The sequence below is a fragment of the Hylobates moloch genome, unplaced genomic scaffold, assembly GCF_009828535.3.
Source record: "Hylobates moloch isolate HMO894 unplaced genomic scaffold, HMol_V3 SCAFFOLD_6, whole genome shotgun sequence".
Taxonomy (NCBI): domain Eukaryota; kingdom Metazoa; phylum Chordata; class Mammalia; order Primates; family Hylobatidae; genus Hylobates; species Hylobates moloch.
In genome coordinates this window covers 85,019,670-85,032,478 of record NW_026652281.1, presented here as the reverse complement: position 1 = coordinate 85,032,478, position 12,809 = coordinate 85,019,670, and positions in this window count along the sequence as shown.

Sequence of the window (12,809 nt, the reverse complement as noted above, 5' to 3'; positions counted from 1 at the left end):
ACACACACACACACACACACACGCAGAGACATATACTGTACATATACAAGATAGATATTACCTTTAAACATATTAGGAAGATAATAATTGTTATATTGATTTTTCTTTTTTTTTTTTTTTTTTTTTTTTGGTGAGTTGGAGTCTCGCTCTGTCGCCCAGGCTGGAGTGCAGTGGCGCAATCTCGGCTCACTGCAAGCTCCGCCTCCCGGGTTCATGCCATTCTCCTGCCTCAGCCTCTCCGAGTAGCTGGGACTACAGGCGCCAGCCACTACGCCCGGCTAATTTTTTTGTATTTTTAGTAGAGACGGGGTTTCACCGTGGTCTCGATCTCCTGACCTCGTGATCCGCCCGCCTCGGCCTCCCAAAGTGCTGGGATTACAAGCGTGAGCCACCGCGCCCGGCCTATATTGATTTTTCTAACAGTCAAGACATTAAACAAAATAGCAAGCATGTCCATTTTTTTCTGTTTCCAAAATTCTTCAAATATCTACATTATTTGAATCATCTCATTGGAAATGTCCCTAACACATTGCCAGAAAGCGGCCAGGAAGTAGTTTCTTCAACCTAACAGCTGGTTCTCTATTAAAATGCTACCGGGCCAAGCATGGTGGCTCACGCTTGCAATCCCAGCATTTTGGGAGGCCAAGGTGGGCGGATCACGAGGTCAAGAGATTGAGACCATCCTGGCCAACATGGTAAAGCCCCGTCTCTACTAAAAATACAAAAATTAGCTGGGTGTGGTGGCGCATGCCTGTAGTTCCAGCTACTCAGCAGGCTGAGGCAGTAGAATCGCGTGAACCCAGAAGGCAGCGGTTGCAGTGAGCCCAGATTGAGCCACTGCACTCCAGCCTGGCGACAGAGCAAGACTGTCTCAAAAAGAAAAAACAAAATGTTTCCAAGGGAACCTAGTAGAATGATTCCAAGAGGGAGCTTTGTGATGAGAATGATTAGCATGCAAATAAATACTGGATATGCTTTTTTTTTTTTTTTTTTTTACACAGGGTATTGCTCTGTGGCCCAGGCTAGAGTGCAGTGGTGTGATTTTGGCTCACTGCAACCTCCGCCTCCCAGGTTCAAGACATTCTCTTGGATCAGCCTCCCCAGTAGCTGGAATTACAGGCACATGCCACCATGTCTGGTTAATTTTTGTATTTTTAGTAGAGACAGGGTTTCACCATGTTGGCCAGGCTGTTCTCAATCTCCTGGCCTCAAGTGATCCGCCCGCCTTGGCCTCTCAATCTACCATTTATTAATAAAGCTCTAGTGCCTTTTTTTCCTTCATCCCCACCCCTCACCCCTACCCTCTCCATCATCCATCCATCCACCAAAAGAATTAGAGGAGATTGAAATGGCAGTCAAACTATCCCTAGAATGGTGAAAGCCGCCAAAATCACTGGGAGCCCCCACTTTAGTGGGGAGACATTTGCTGCAGGTGGCTGGGGGAGCAGGAAAGAGGTGAGGCTGTTGAATGGTACTCCTTGAAATGGGATTCCCTAGACCAGCAACATCAGCATCACCTGGAAACGTACTAGAAATGCAATGTCTACAGCCCCAGACCAGACCACAAGCTCAGAGGCTCTGGGAGTTGGGCTGGTGTGTTTCATGATGCCCTCCAGTTGATCCTGGTGCACATTCAAGTTTGGGAACCACAGCCCGAGGAGATGTGGAAGACAGGGCGAGGCCCCAACTTCAGAGCCCTGAGTAGGATACAAGTAACTTGGAAGTAGTAATAATTAGATGGGAACTCTCTCTCTCAGTGAATTAGAGCAAATTCGGTTTTCCCTGTGATAGCATCACTGTCCCTTTCCTTCTCATGGAGACATCTAGGTGGCATGACAGAAGCATCTGGAAGGGCCAGTCCCCGAGTGAACCTCTGGAGGTGGGTCAAGCCTGGGAGCTCAGGCAGTTGGTGTTGCTGTTGGGAAAAGTTTAACACTGGGTCCCTGCTTTTAGAGCTGTTGGAATTGAGGCCCACAAAGGGCAAGGAAGAAGGAGAGCCAGGACCTGACACCGGAACCTCTGGCCACATAATCTGCCTGTCAGCGCCCTTCCCCAACTCCTTCTTGGGCCCAGTTGTGTGTTCCTTGGACCTTGCTCTCTCCCCTCCCCTTGTATGCGTGCTCTGGAGTGTATATGCCCACCTAACTCTGCTGGTCTTGACCTTCACTCTGCCCTCCAGAACCACATTGAGTCCCACAGACCTCATGTTCTGGAAGGCTTCAGTTACCCTTGGTTCCTCTAGCAGCTCTGGCAGGTGCTCAGGGGAGACAGAGGCACTGAGGGGAGGTGGAGGCGCCAAAGGGAGGTGGAGCAGATGAATTTGGAAAGTTCTCCTGAAGAAGAGAGTAGGGAAGAGGAGCATGGCTTGGCAGAGAAGTGTGGGAAGGCAAGACATTTGAGAAGACATCACAGATACTTAGGGAGACTATTCTTTGTTTTCTTTTCTTTTCTTTTTTTTTTTTGAGATGGAGTCTAGCTCTGTCTCCCAGGCTGGAGTGCAGTGGCGCGATCTCTGCTCACTGCAAGCTCCGCCTCCCGGGTTCACGCCATTCTCCTGCCTCAGCCTCCCGAGTAGCTGGGACTACAGGCGCCCGCCACCACGCCCGGCTAATTTTTTGTATTTTTAGTAGAGACAGGGTTTCACCGTGTTAGCCAGGATGGTCTCGATTTCCTGACCTCGTGATCCACCCGTCTCGGCCTCCCAAAGTGCTGGGATTACAGGCGTCAGCTACCGCGCCCGGCCGGGAGACTATTTCTTAATGCAGAGGAAAAGTGCTAGCAATATAAGAACAAAACTTTCACTAAAGCATATGGGCTATATGATCTCCTTTTATCTTCCAAAGATGTATAGACTTACATAACAGTCTGGAAATGAACATCAAAACATTTGCAGTGATTATCTCCGGAAGCTGCAATTGCAATTTCTGTTTCCTTCGTTTCTTATTTTCTGCATTAAGCATTCATTGACTTTTTTTCAGATGTAATTCACATACCATAAAATTCACCACTTTATCTTAAAGCGTGCAATTCACTGGTTTTTAGTTTGTTCACGAAGTTGCACAACCATCATCACCATCTAATTCCTGAATATTTTCATAACCCCAAGAAGAAACCCTGCACCCAGGAGCAGTCACTCCCCAACATTGCTCCGTTCCCAGCGCGAGGCAACCACTAATTACTTTCTCTCCCTTTGGATTGGTTTCTTCTGGACATTTCATATAAATGGAGTCAGACAATGTGTGGTCTTTTGTGAATGGTCTCTTTCACTCAGCATGTTTTCAGGGTTCACCCATGTTATAGCAGGTATCAGCACTTCGTTGCTTCTTTTTGCCAAATAATATTCCATTACATGGATAGACTGCATTTTATTTATCCATTTATCAGGCGATAGACCTTTGTGTTGTTTCCACTTTGGGGCTCTTATAAATAATGCTACTCTAAACATTTGTGTACCAGTTTTTGTGCAGACATATATATTCAGTTCTCTTGGGTATATGCCTAGGTGTGGGATTGCTGAGTCATACGGTAACTGTATGTTGATTTTTTTTTTGAGACAGGGTCTTGCTCTGTCACCCAGGCTGGAATGCAGAATGCAGTGGTACAATCATACCTCACTGCAGCCTCGACCTCCTGGGTTCAAGCAATCCTCCCACCTTAACCTCCAGAGTAGTTGGAACTACAGACACACACCACTAACTTTTTCTTTTTTAGAGACTGAGTCTGACTCTGTTGCCCAAGCTAGTCTCAAATCTCTGGGGTCAGATCATCCTCCTGCCTCAGCTTCCCAAACTGCTGGGATCACAGGTGTGGGCCACCATACCTGGCCTATGTTGGACTTTTGCTTTCCAAAGAATTTGAACCATTTTACATTCCTCCCAGCAATGCATGAAGGATCTGATATCTCCAACACTTGCTAATACTTGTGATTGTCTGTTTATTATAGCCATCCTAGTGAGTGTGAAGTGGTATCTCATTGTGGTTGTAATTTGCATCTCTCTGATGATTAATAATGCTGAGCATCTTTTTAAAAAATATATTTTTACATATTTTTTATCTTTGACAAATAACAATTATATATAACTATGGGGTATGATGTGACATTTTGATATATGTGTACATTATGGAATGATCAAATCTAGCTGATTTACCAATTAATCACCTCACACACATAATTTTCTGTGATGAGAACATTTGAAATACATTGTCTTAACAATTTTGAAATATACTATACATTATTTTTAACTACAGTCACCATGCTGTGCAATAGATCTCGAAAACTTATTCTTTATATCTAACTGAAACTTTGTATCCTTTGACCAACATCTGATTCCCTCCCCACTCAACCACTCCCCACTCCCAGCCCCTGGTAACCACTATTATACTTTCTACATCTAAGAGTTCAACGTTTTTGGGTTCCACATAGGAGTGAGATCACACAGGGCTGGGCAAGGTGGCCCACGCCTCTAATCCCAGCACTTTGGGAGGCCAATGTGGGTGGATCTCCTGCGGTCAGGAGTTCGAGACTAGCCTGGCCAACATGGTGAAACCCTGTCTCTACTAAAAATACAAAAAGTAGCCGGGCATGGTGGTGCATGCCTGTAATCCCAGCTACTCGGGAGGCTGAGGCAGGAGAACCACTTGAACCAGGGAGGTGGAGGTTGCAGTGAGCTGAGGTCCTGCCATTGCACTCTAGCCTGGGTGACAAGAGCAAATTCTGTCTCAAAAAAAGAAGAAGAGAAGGAAGAAGGAGAAGAAGGAAAAGAAGGAGAAGAGGAGAAAGAAGAGAAGAAGAAGGGAGAGAGAGGAGAAGAAAGAAGAGGAAGAAGAAGGGAGAAGAAGGGAGAAGAAGGGAGAAGAAGGAGAAGAAAGAAGAAGAAGAAGGAGGAGGAGGAGGAGGAGAAAGAAAAGAAGAAAGAAGAAGAAGAAGAAGAAGAAGAAGAAGAAGAAGAAGAAGAAGAAAAGAAGAAGAAAGTGCGGTCACACAGTATTTGTCTTTTTCTACCTGGCTTATTTTACTTGCCCATAGTGTCCTCCAGGTTCATCTGTCTTGTCACAAATGACAGGATTTCCTTCTTTTTAACAGCTGAATATGCCCCCATTGTGTATATAAACCACATTTTCTTTATCCATTGATGGACACTTAACTTGATTTCCCATCTTGGCTGCTGTGAATAGTGCAACCATGAACATGAGAGTGCAGGTATCTCTTCAACAGACCGATTTCAATTCCTTTGGATGTATACCCAGTAGTAGAATTGCTGGATCATGTTCTATTTTTAGGTTTTGGGGGATCTTCCATACTGTTTTCCATAGCAGTTGTACCAGTTGACATTCCCACCAACAGTGGACAAAGGTTCCCTTTTCTCTGCATCCTTGGCTACACTTGCTTTCTTTGATCTTTTTGATAATGGCCATCCTAACAGGTATGAGGTGACAGCTCGTTGTGGTTTTCACTGGCAATTCTTTTTATTTCAGTAGCTTTAGGGGTACAAGTAGTTTTTGGTTACTTGGATGAATTGTACAGTGGTGAAGTCTGAGATTTTAGTGTACCCATCACCCAAGCAGTGTAAATTGTACCGAATATGTAGTTTTTAATCCCTCACCCCTTCCCACCCTCCTCCTTTCTGAGTTTTTGATGTCCACTATACCATTGTATATGCCTTTGCACACCCATAGTTTAGCTTCCACTTATGAGTGACAACATGTGGTGTTTGGTTTTCCATTCCCAAGTTCCTTCACTTGGAATAATGGCCTTCAGCTTTATCCAAGTTGCTGCAAAAGAACTTCTTTCTTTCTTTTTTATGGCTGAGTAGTATTCTATGGTATATGTATGTCACATTTTCTTTATCCACTCATCGCCTGATGGGCACTTAGGTTGATTCCTTATCTTTGCAATTGTGAATTGTACGCAATAAACATATGCACACAGGTGTCTTCCTGATAGAATGACTTCTTTTCCTTTGGGTAGATACCCAGTAGTGGGATTGCTGGATCACATGGTTGATCTGCTTGTAGTTCTTTGAGAACTCTCTATTCTGTTTTCCCTAGAGGTTGTACTAATTTACATTCCCACCAGCAGGATATAACCATTCTCTTTTAACTGTATCCACAGCAGCATCTATTGCTTTTTGACTTTTTAATAATGGCTATTCTGGTTGGGGTAAGGAGGTATGTCACTGTGGTTTTAATATGCATCTCCCTGATGATTAGTGAGATTGAGCATTTTTTCATTGTTGGCCATTTGTTTATCTTCTTTTGAGAAATGTCTATTCATGTCATTTGCCTACTTTTTGGTGGGATTATTTGCTTTCTTCTTGCTGATTTGTTTGAGCTCCTTGTAGATTCTGGATATTAGTCCTCTGTCAGATATATAGTTTGCAAATACTTTCTCTCATTCTGTGAATTGTCTGTTTATTCTGATGATTATTTCTTTTCCTGTGCTGAAGATTTTTAGTTTAATTAGGTCCCATGTATTTATTTTTGTTTTTATTGCATTTGCTTTTGGGATCTTAGGCACAAATTCTTTGCCTAGGCCAATGTCCAGAATAGTTTTCCTAGGTTTTTTTCTAGAATTTTTATAGTTTCAGGTATTAGATTCAAGTCTTTAACACATCTCGAGTTGATTTTTATATGTGGTGAGAGATAGGGATCCAGTTTTATTCTTCTACATGTGCTATCCAGTTTTCCCAGGATTATTTATTGAATAAAATGTCCTTTCTTCAATTTATATTTTTGTATGATTTGTTGAAGATCAGTTGGCTGTAAGTATTTGGCTTTATTTATGGATTATCCATTCTGTTCCATTGGTCTCTGTATCTACTTTTATATCAGTACTATGCTGTTTTGATAACTATAGCCTTGCAGTATAATTTGTAAAGTAATATGATGCCTCCAGATTTGTTCTTTCACTTAGGATTGCTTTGAACTATTTGGGCTCTTTTCTGGTGCCATATGAATTTTAGGATTGTTTTTTCTAATTCTGTGAAAAACAAAGTTGGTATTTTTATAGGAATTGCATTGGATCTGTAGATTTCACTGGGCAGTATGGTCATTTTCATGATATTGATTCTTCCAATCCATGAGCATGGGACGTGTTTCCATTTGTTTGTGTCATCTACAATTTCATTCAGCAGTATTTTGTGGTTCTCCTTGCAGAGATCTTTCATGTTCGTGGTTAAGTATATTCCTAGGGTTGTTTTTGTTTTGTTTTGTTTTGTTGCAGCTATTGTAAAAAAGATTCAGTTCTTGATTTGATTCTCAGATTGGCCGTTGATGAGTAGCAGTGCTACTGATTTGTATACATTGATTTTGTAACCTAAGACTTTATTGAATTCATTTATCAAATCTAGAAGTCTTTTGGAGGAGTCTTTGAGGTTTTCTTTTTTTTTTTTGAGACGGAGTCTTGCTCTGTCACCCAGGCTGGAGTGCAGTGGCGCAATCTCGGCTCACTGCAAGCTCCGTCTCCCGGGTTCACGCCATTCTCCTGCCTCAGCCTCTCCGAGTAGCTGGGACTACAGGCGCCCGCCACCACGCCCGGCTAATTTTTTTGTATTTTTAGTAGAGACGGGGTTTCACCGTGGTCTGGATCTCCTGACCTCGTGATCCGCCCGCCTCGGCCTCCCAAAGTGCTGGGATTACAAGCGTGAGCCACCGCGCCCGACTGAGTCTTTAGGGTTTTCTATGTACACAATCATATCATCAGCAATTTGGATTTTCTTTCTTTCCTTCCTTCTTTCCTTCCTTCCTTCCTTCTTTCCTTCTTTCTATCTTTTTTCTTCCTTCCTTCCTTTCTTTCTCTTACTTGATTGCTCTGGCAAGGATTCCTTAATTTGCATTTCTCTGACCTGAACATCTTTATCTGTGCTTATTGCAAAATAGAATTCTTGTTTTTTTTATTTTTATTTTTTGAGATGGAGTCTCACTCTGTCACCCAGGCTGGAGTGCAGAGGCGAGATCTTGGCTCACTGCAACCTCTGCCTCCTGGGTTCATGCCATTCTCCTGCCTCAGCCTCCCAAGTAGCTGGGATTACAGGTGCCCGCCACCACACCTGGCTTATTTTTTTGTATTTTTAGTAGAGACAGAGTTTCACTGTGTCAGCCAGGATGGTCTCGATCACCTGACCTTGTGATCCACCCGCCTCGGCTTCCCAAAGTGCTGGGACTACAGGCGTGATAGAAGTCTTATCTCTGTCTTGCTTAAGACGGTACTGATGAATTTGAGATGGGATGAGGAGTAGCAACGTGGAGTTCTCCAGTGTTGTCCGAGGGGATCTATTCCTCATGAAAAATCTCTCCCTACATAACTCATGTAGTAAAAGAAAACAATTTCTGTGGAACTTGTCAATGTTTTTTTAGAAAATATCCATGATTATATAAAAATATGAATATATGAATATTAAATTATATAAATTTCTATCTAAGCATACCAGTTAACTCTATCCCCCCTCAAAAAAGCTATTTTTTTTTTTTTTTTTTTTTGACAATGACTGGAGTCTTCCTCTGTTGCCAAGGCTGGAGTGCAGTGGCAAGACCTCAGCTCACTGCAGTCTCTGCCTCCTGGGTTCAACCGATTCTCCTGCCTCAGCCTCCGGAGTAGCTGGGATTACAGGCATGCGCCACCACACCCAGCTAATTTTTGTATATTTAGTACAGACGGGATTTCACCATGTAGGCCAGGCTGGTCTCGACCTCCTGACCTGAAGTGATCCGCCCGCCTCAGCCTCCCAAAATGCTGGAATTGTAGGTGCGAGCCACTGCGCCCAGCCTTCTTTTGTTTTTTAATGTATACATACTTAAGCAAAAAATGTGGCTTTAATTTATGACATAACTATTGGGAATATAACTCTAGAAAAAAATATTGCTAGAGAGTACTGAAAGTCTTTACTGAGAAAGTGCATATATTTTCAAAGTATAATTAGTATGTAGAGAATAAAATATCAGTTATTCACTTACAATAACATATAAATGATATTTACAGTGAATTATTTTGAGAAATGTAGTTTGATAGTGTTTCCATTAGAAGAAAAGATGAAGCACTCAAGTACAGCAGTTCTTCCACTGCAAAAGGAAATCTGAACTTTTTGTGAAGAGAAAGTAATGCAACCAAGTCCAACCTGACCTCATTCTGCTCCTGCACACCAGCCAATACGTCAGGAGACAAGGAGTTGGGGCAAGGAAGGTGACTTTAGTTTGAAGATCCAGAAAATGAATAAGATAGTGGACTAATGTTCTGAAGAAGCAGCTTAAGTTGGTACAAATGTCAGGCTCTTTTTATGTAAAGGGCTGGCAAAGGGGAGGGGGTTGAGATCCAGAGGGGGCTAAGGACCACAGACACCTGGGAGCCAGCGAGGGTCTGAGGAGGCTGGGAACTTCCTTGTCCTTGGCCAGGTCACAATGCTCCTATAAATCTCCACCAAAACATAGTTGTTTATATACTTTCCCTTTAACCTCAGAGTTAGTTTCAAAAACTATATGATTGCTGCTTTTCATTTTATCTCAGTGCTGTAAAATTATCCTGGCCTACGTGCAGGGATAGAAGAAGGAACCTTAAACGGAAATGAAGTTAGTTATGTGAATTATTTTGCTGTTTCACTGTTACATTAAGTCCCATATTTCTTGGTGTGTTTCAGAATCTCCAATATTATTTTAATGTATAAGAATCAACTATGAGGAGCTGACTGCTGTGTCCACCGCTGTGTCCAGCATGTGACAGTGGAGGAATTCTGGCCCAGCAGAAAGCTCCCCTAGATCCACTGGCCTCAGTGACCCTCAGATGCAGCTGATGTCAGTGAACACAGCCTGGCAGATTGGGAGGCATTGGTGGAGAGGAGGGAACAATGCTGCTTTAAGGTCCAGGCTCACTGCTGGGGAAGAAGTCAGCAGGACTCAGCTCAGGCTATTTCTCCACTGTGGCGTAAACAGGAGACCGAAAAAACAAGAGTAGTGCTTTGCCATGCCTTTATTAATGACTTTTCTCCTGGGTAGCCTCAGGCATACCCTTCAGGTGCACAGTGAGTTGAAAGGGCCTTGGCTGGGCATGGTGGCTCATGCCTGTAATCCCAGTACTTTGGGAAGTCGAGGTGGGCAGTTCACAAGGTCAGGAGTTCGAGACCAGCCTGGCCAACATGGAGAAACCCCGTCTCTACTAAAAATACAAAAAATTAGCCAGGCATGGTGGCAGGTGCCTGTAATCCCAGATACTCGGGAGGCTGAGGCAGGAGAATCACTTGAACCTGGGGGCATAGGTTGCAGTGAGCCGTGATCGTGCCACTGCCCTCCAGCATGGGTGACAGAGTGAGACTTTGTCTCAAACAAACAGACAAAAAAGGGTCTCTTTTGGAACGTCTTTTTATTTTGGAAAATGATATATCAAAATTAAATTTGTTTTACTGTTGATTTTATTATAAAGTTGGAATCTCAGAAAATGTGCAAAAAGTGCATATGAAAGGGGGGAACCTCTGTAAATCCTGGCAGATACTGGTCACCCTGTGGAAACACTGGGGTCCAGCACTGTGCTCTTGTCTTTTCACCTGCATTTGTGGCCCTGGGGGGAGATTCTCAGGACTAGCATTGCTACGTGCTTCTTTTCTGTATTTTCTTTATTTACTTAATTATTTGAGGCAGAGTCTCGCTCTGTTGCCCAGGCTGGAGTGCAGTGGCACAATCTCGGTTTACTGCAACCTCTGCCTCCCGGGTTCAAGCAATTCTCTTACCTTAACCTCCTGGGTAGCTGAAATTACAGGCACGTGCCACCATGCCTGACTAATTTTTTTAAATGTATTTTTAGTAGAGACAGGGTTCCACCATGCTGGCCAGGCTGGTCTCAAACTTCTGACCTTGTGTTCTGCCTGCCTCAACCTCCCAAAGTGCTGAGATTACAGGTGTGAGCCACTGCACATGGCCCCTTTTCTGTATTTTAAATGTTAATAGATATTGTCTGGTTGCCAACTCCTAAATGTGAAACACTTTATAATCCTAATATTATGTATGAGAAATCTGTCCTTATTAATCATCACATTAAATATTTATTCATTTAAATTTTTATCAGTCTAAGCAGTTTAAATGAGATATGTTTTCCTTGGTTCACCGTTGTTGAAATGCCTTCCCTTTTCATGCTAAAGAAAAATTGATATTTCTCTATATCAATGCCTATATATCTACGCATGTCTATAGAGATATATCTAACTGAGCACTTCTCCAAGATTAATATAATTGTGCTACACCTGTTTTCAAAGGTTTAGGATCATAAAATAAATTTTTTCAAAAGCATTTCCTTTCTAAAATATTTTATTTAACCTATATAACATACTAAGTAAAATTTATGGCTTAATTTTCTTTTCTTATGGAACACCTGATATTGCTGCATTCTTTCTTTTTTTCATGTATGTATATATGACAGGAAAGAAAACAGAGTGAATATTTTTAAATACTTATAAAGTGAAACGCATATGGGACACATCCGTGGAAAAGAGATAAACTGGAGATAAACAAATCACAGGATTAAAACGGGTCATTAATGATGGACAAGGGACTGGATATAATATTTAATCATATGACTAATTATAAGTTCAAAATAAAACACAACTCTGAGCCAGGGATAGATTCCAGTGTGGGAGGGATTTAACTTCAGTGAGAAGAGAATCTTTTATTTCAGAAATGGGGCTGGGCGCAGCGGCTCACACTTGTAACCCCAGCACTTTGAAAGGTCAAGACGGGAGCACCGCTTGAGCCCAGGAGTTTGAGACCAGCCTGGGTAACATAAGGAGACCCCATCCCTACAAAAACTAAAATAAAAAATAATTAGCCGGGCCTGGTGGCGGGTGCCTGTAATTCCAGCTACTCAGGAGGCTGAGGCAGGAGAATCGCTTGAACCTGGGAGGCGCAGGTTGCAGTGAGTGAGCCGAGATCGCGCCACTGCACTGCAGCCTGGGCGACAGGGTGAGACCCTGTCTCAAAACAAACAAACAAACAAAAAACCTAAAAGACGTCTAATCCACAGAATTGGAGAGAATATGTTTTTGAAAAGCTCGTTAAGTTTAAAACTCTAGGTGTGGAATAAACAAAGACGGGCAAACGCGGACAGGCGCCAGCGGACTGGAAGGGAACTCGAGCCGGCGTCCTGGGGGCTGTGAACGGGCCTGGCGGAGCCTCCAGCAGCCCAGCGCGCTCCGCAGTCAGCGGCGCCGGGCGTCTGAGAACCTGGCAGAGGCTCTGGCGCGGCGGGGACACGCCCGGAGTCCCGAGAGTGAAGAACCAGGAGTCCCGGAGCCAGGACGCCGGGAGGAGCAGGGGAAGAGCGCCTGGTCCGGCGGGGCAGGGCCCGATCCCGAGCGCCGAGGTTCCCAGGACGGCGGCAGCCTCGCCACAGCCTGCAGCAGCCGGGGGCCTAGACCTGGGTGGCCGCCGGGAGCCGCAGCCCCGCTCTCCAGGCAGCGCGGCCCCTCGCGACTGCTGCGCCGCCGGCAGGACCGCGCTCCTTCAGGACGGGGCTGCCCAGCAGCCGATTCGCGTGGCGGGAAGTGCGGGCTGGGGGCGCACGGGAGACCCAGGGACGGCGGCCGAGAGCGTGGAGACCTCGGAGCCCGGGCGCCCAGCCTGTCCTCAGCGCCTCTGTTCTTTAAACCCTGCCACAACTTGAGACCCCGTCCCTGCTCCGGCTGCTTTTGCCGACGTAAGCCGTCTCCTGAGGCCTCGGAGCTCCTTCCCGGGAGGCTTCCCCTTGGCCTTGGCCGACGGCTTGGGTGTATCTCCTGATGGAGGGGCCTGGGCCTCTCGGGGGCTGGAACGGGAGACCTGCCCCGGCCTCGACG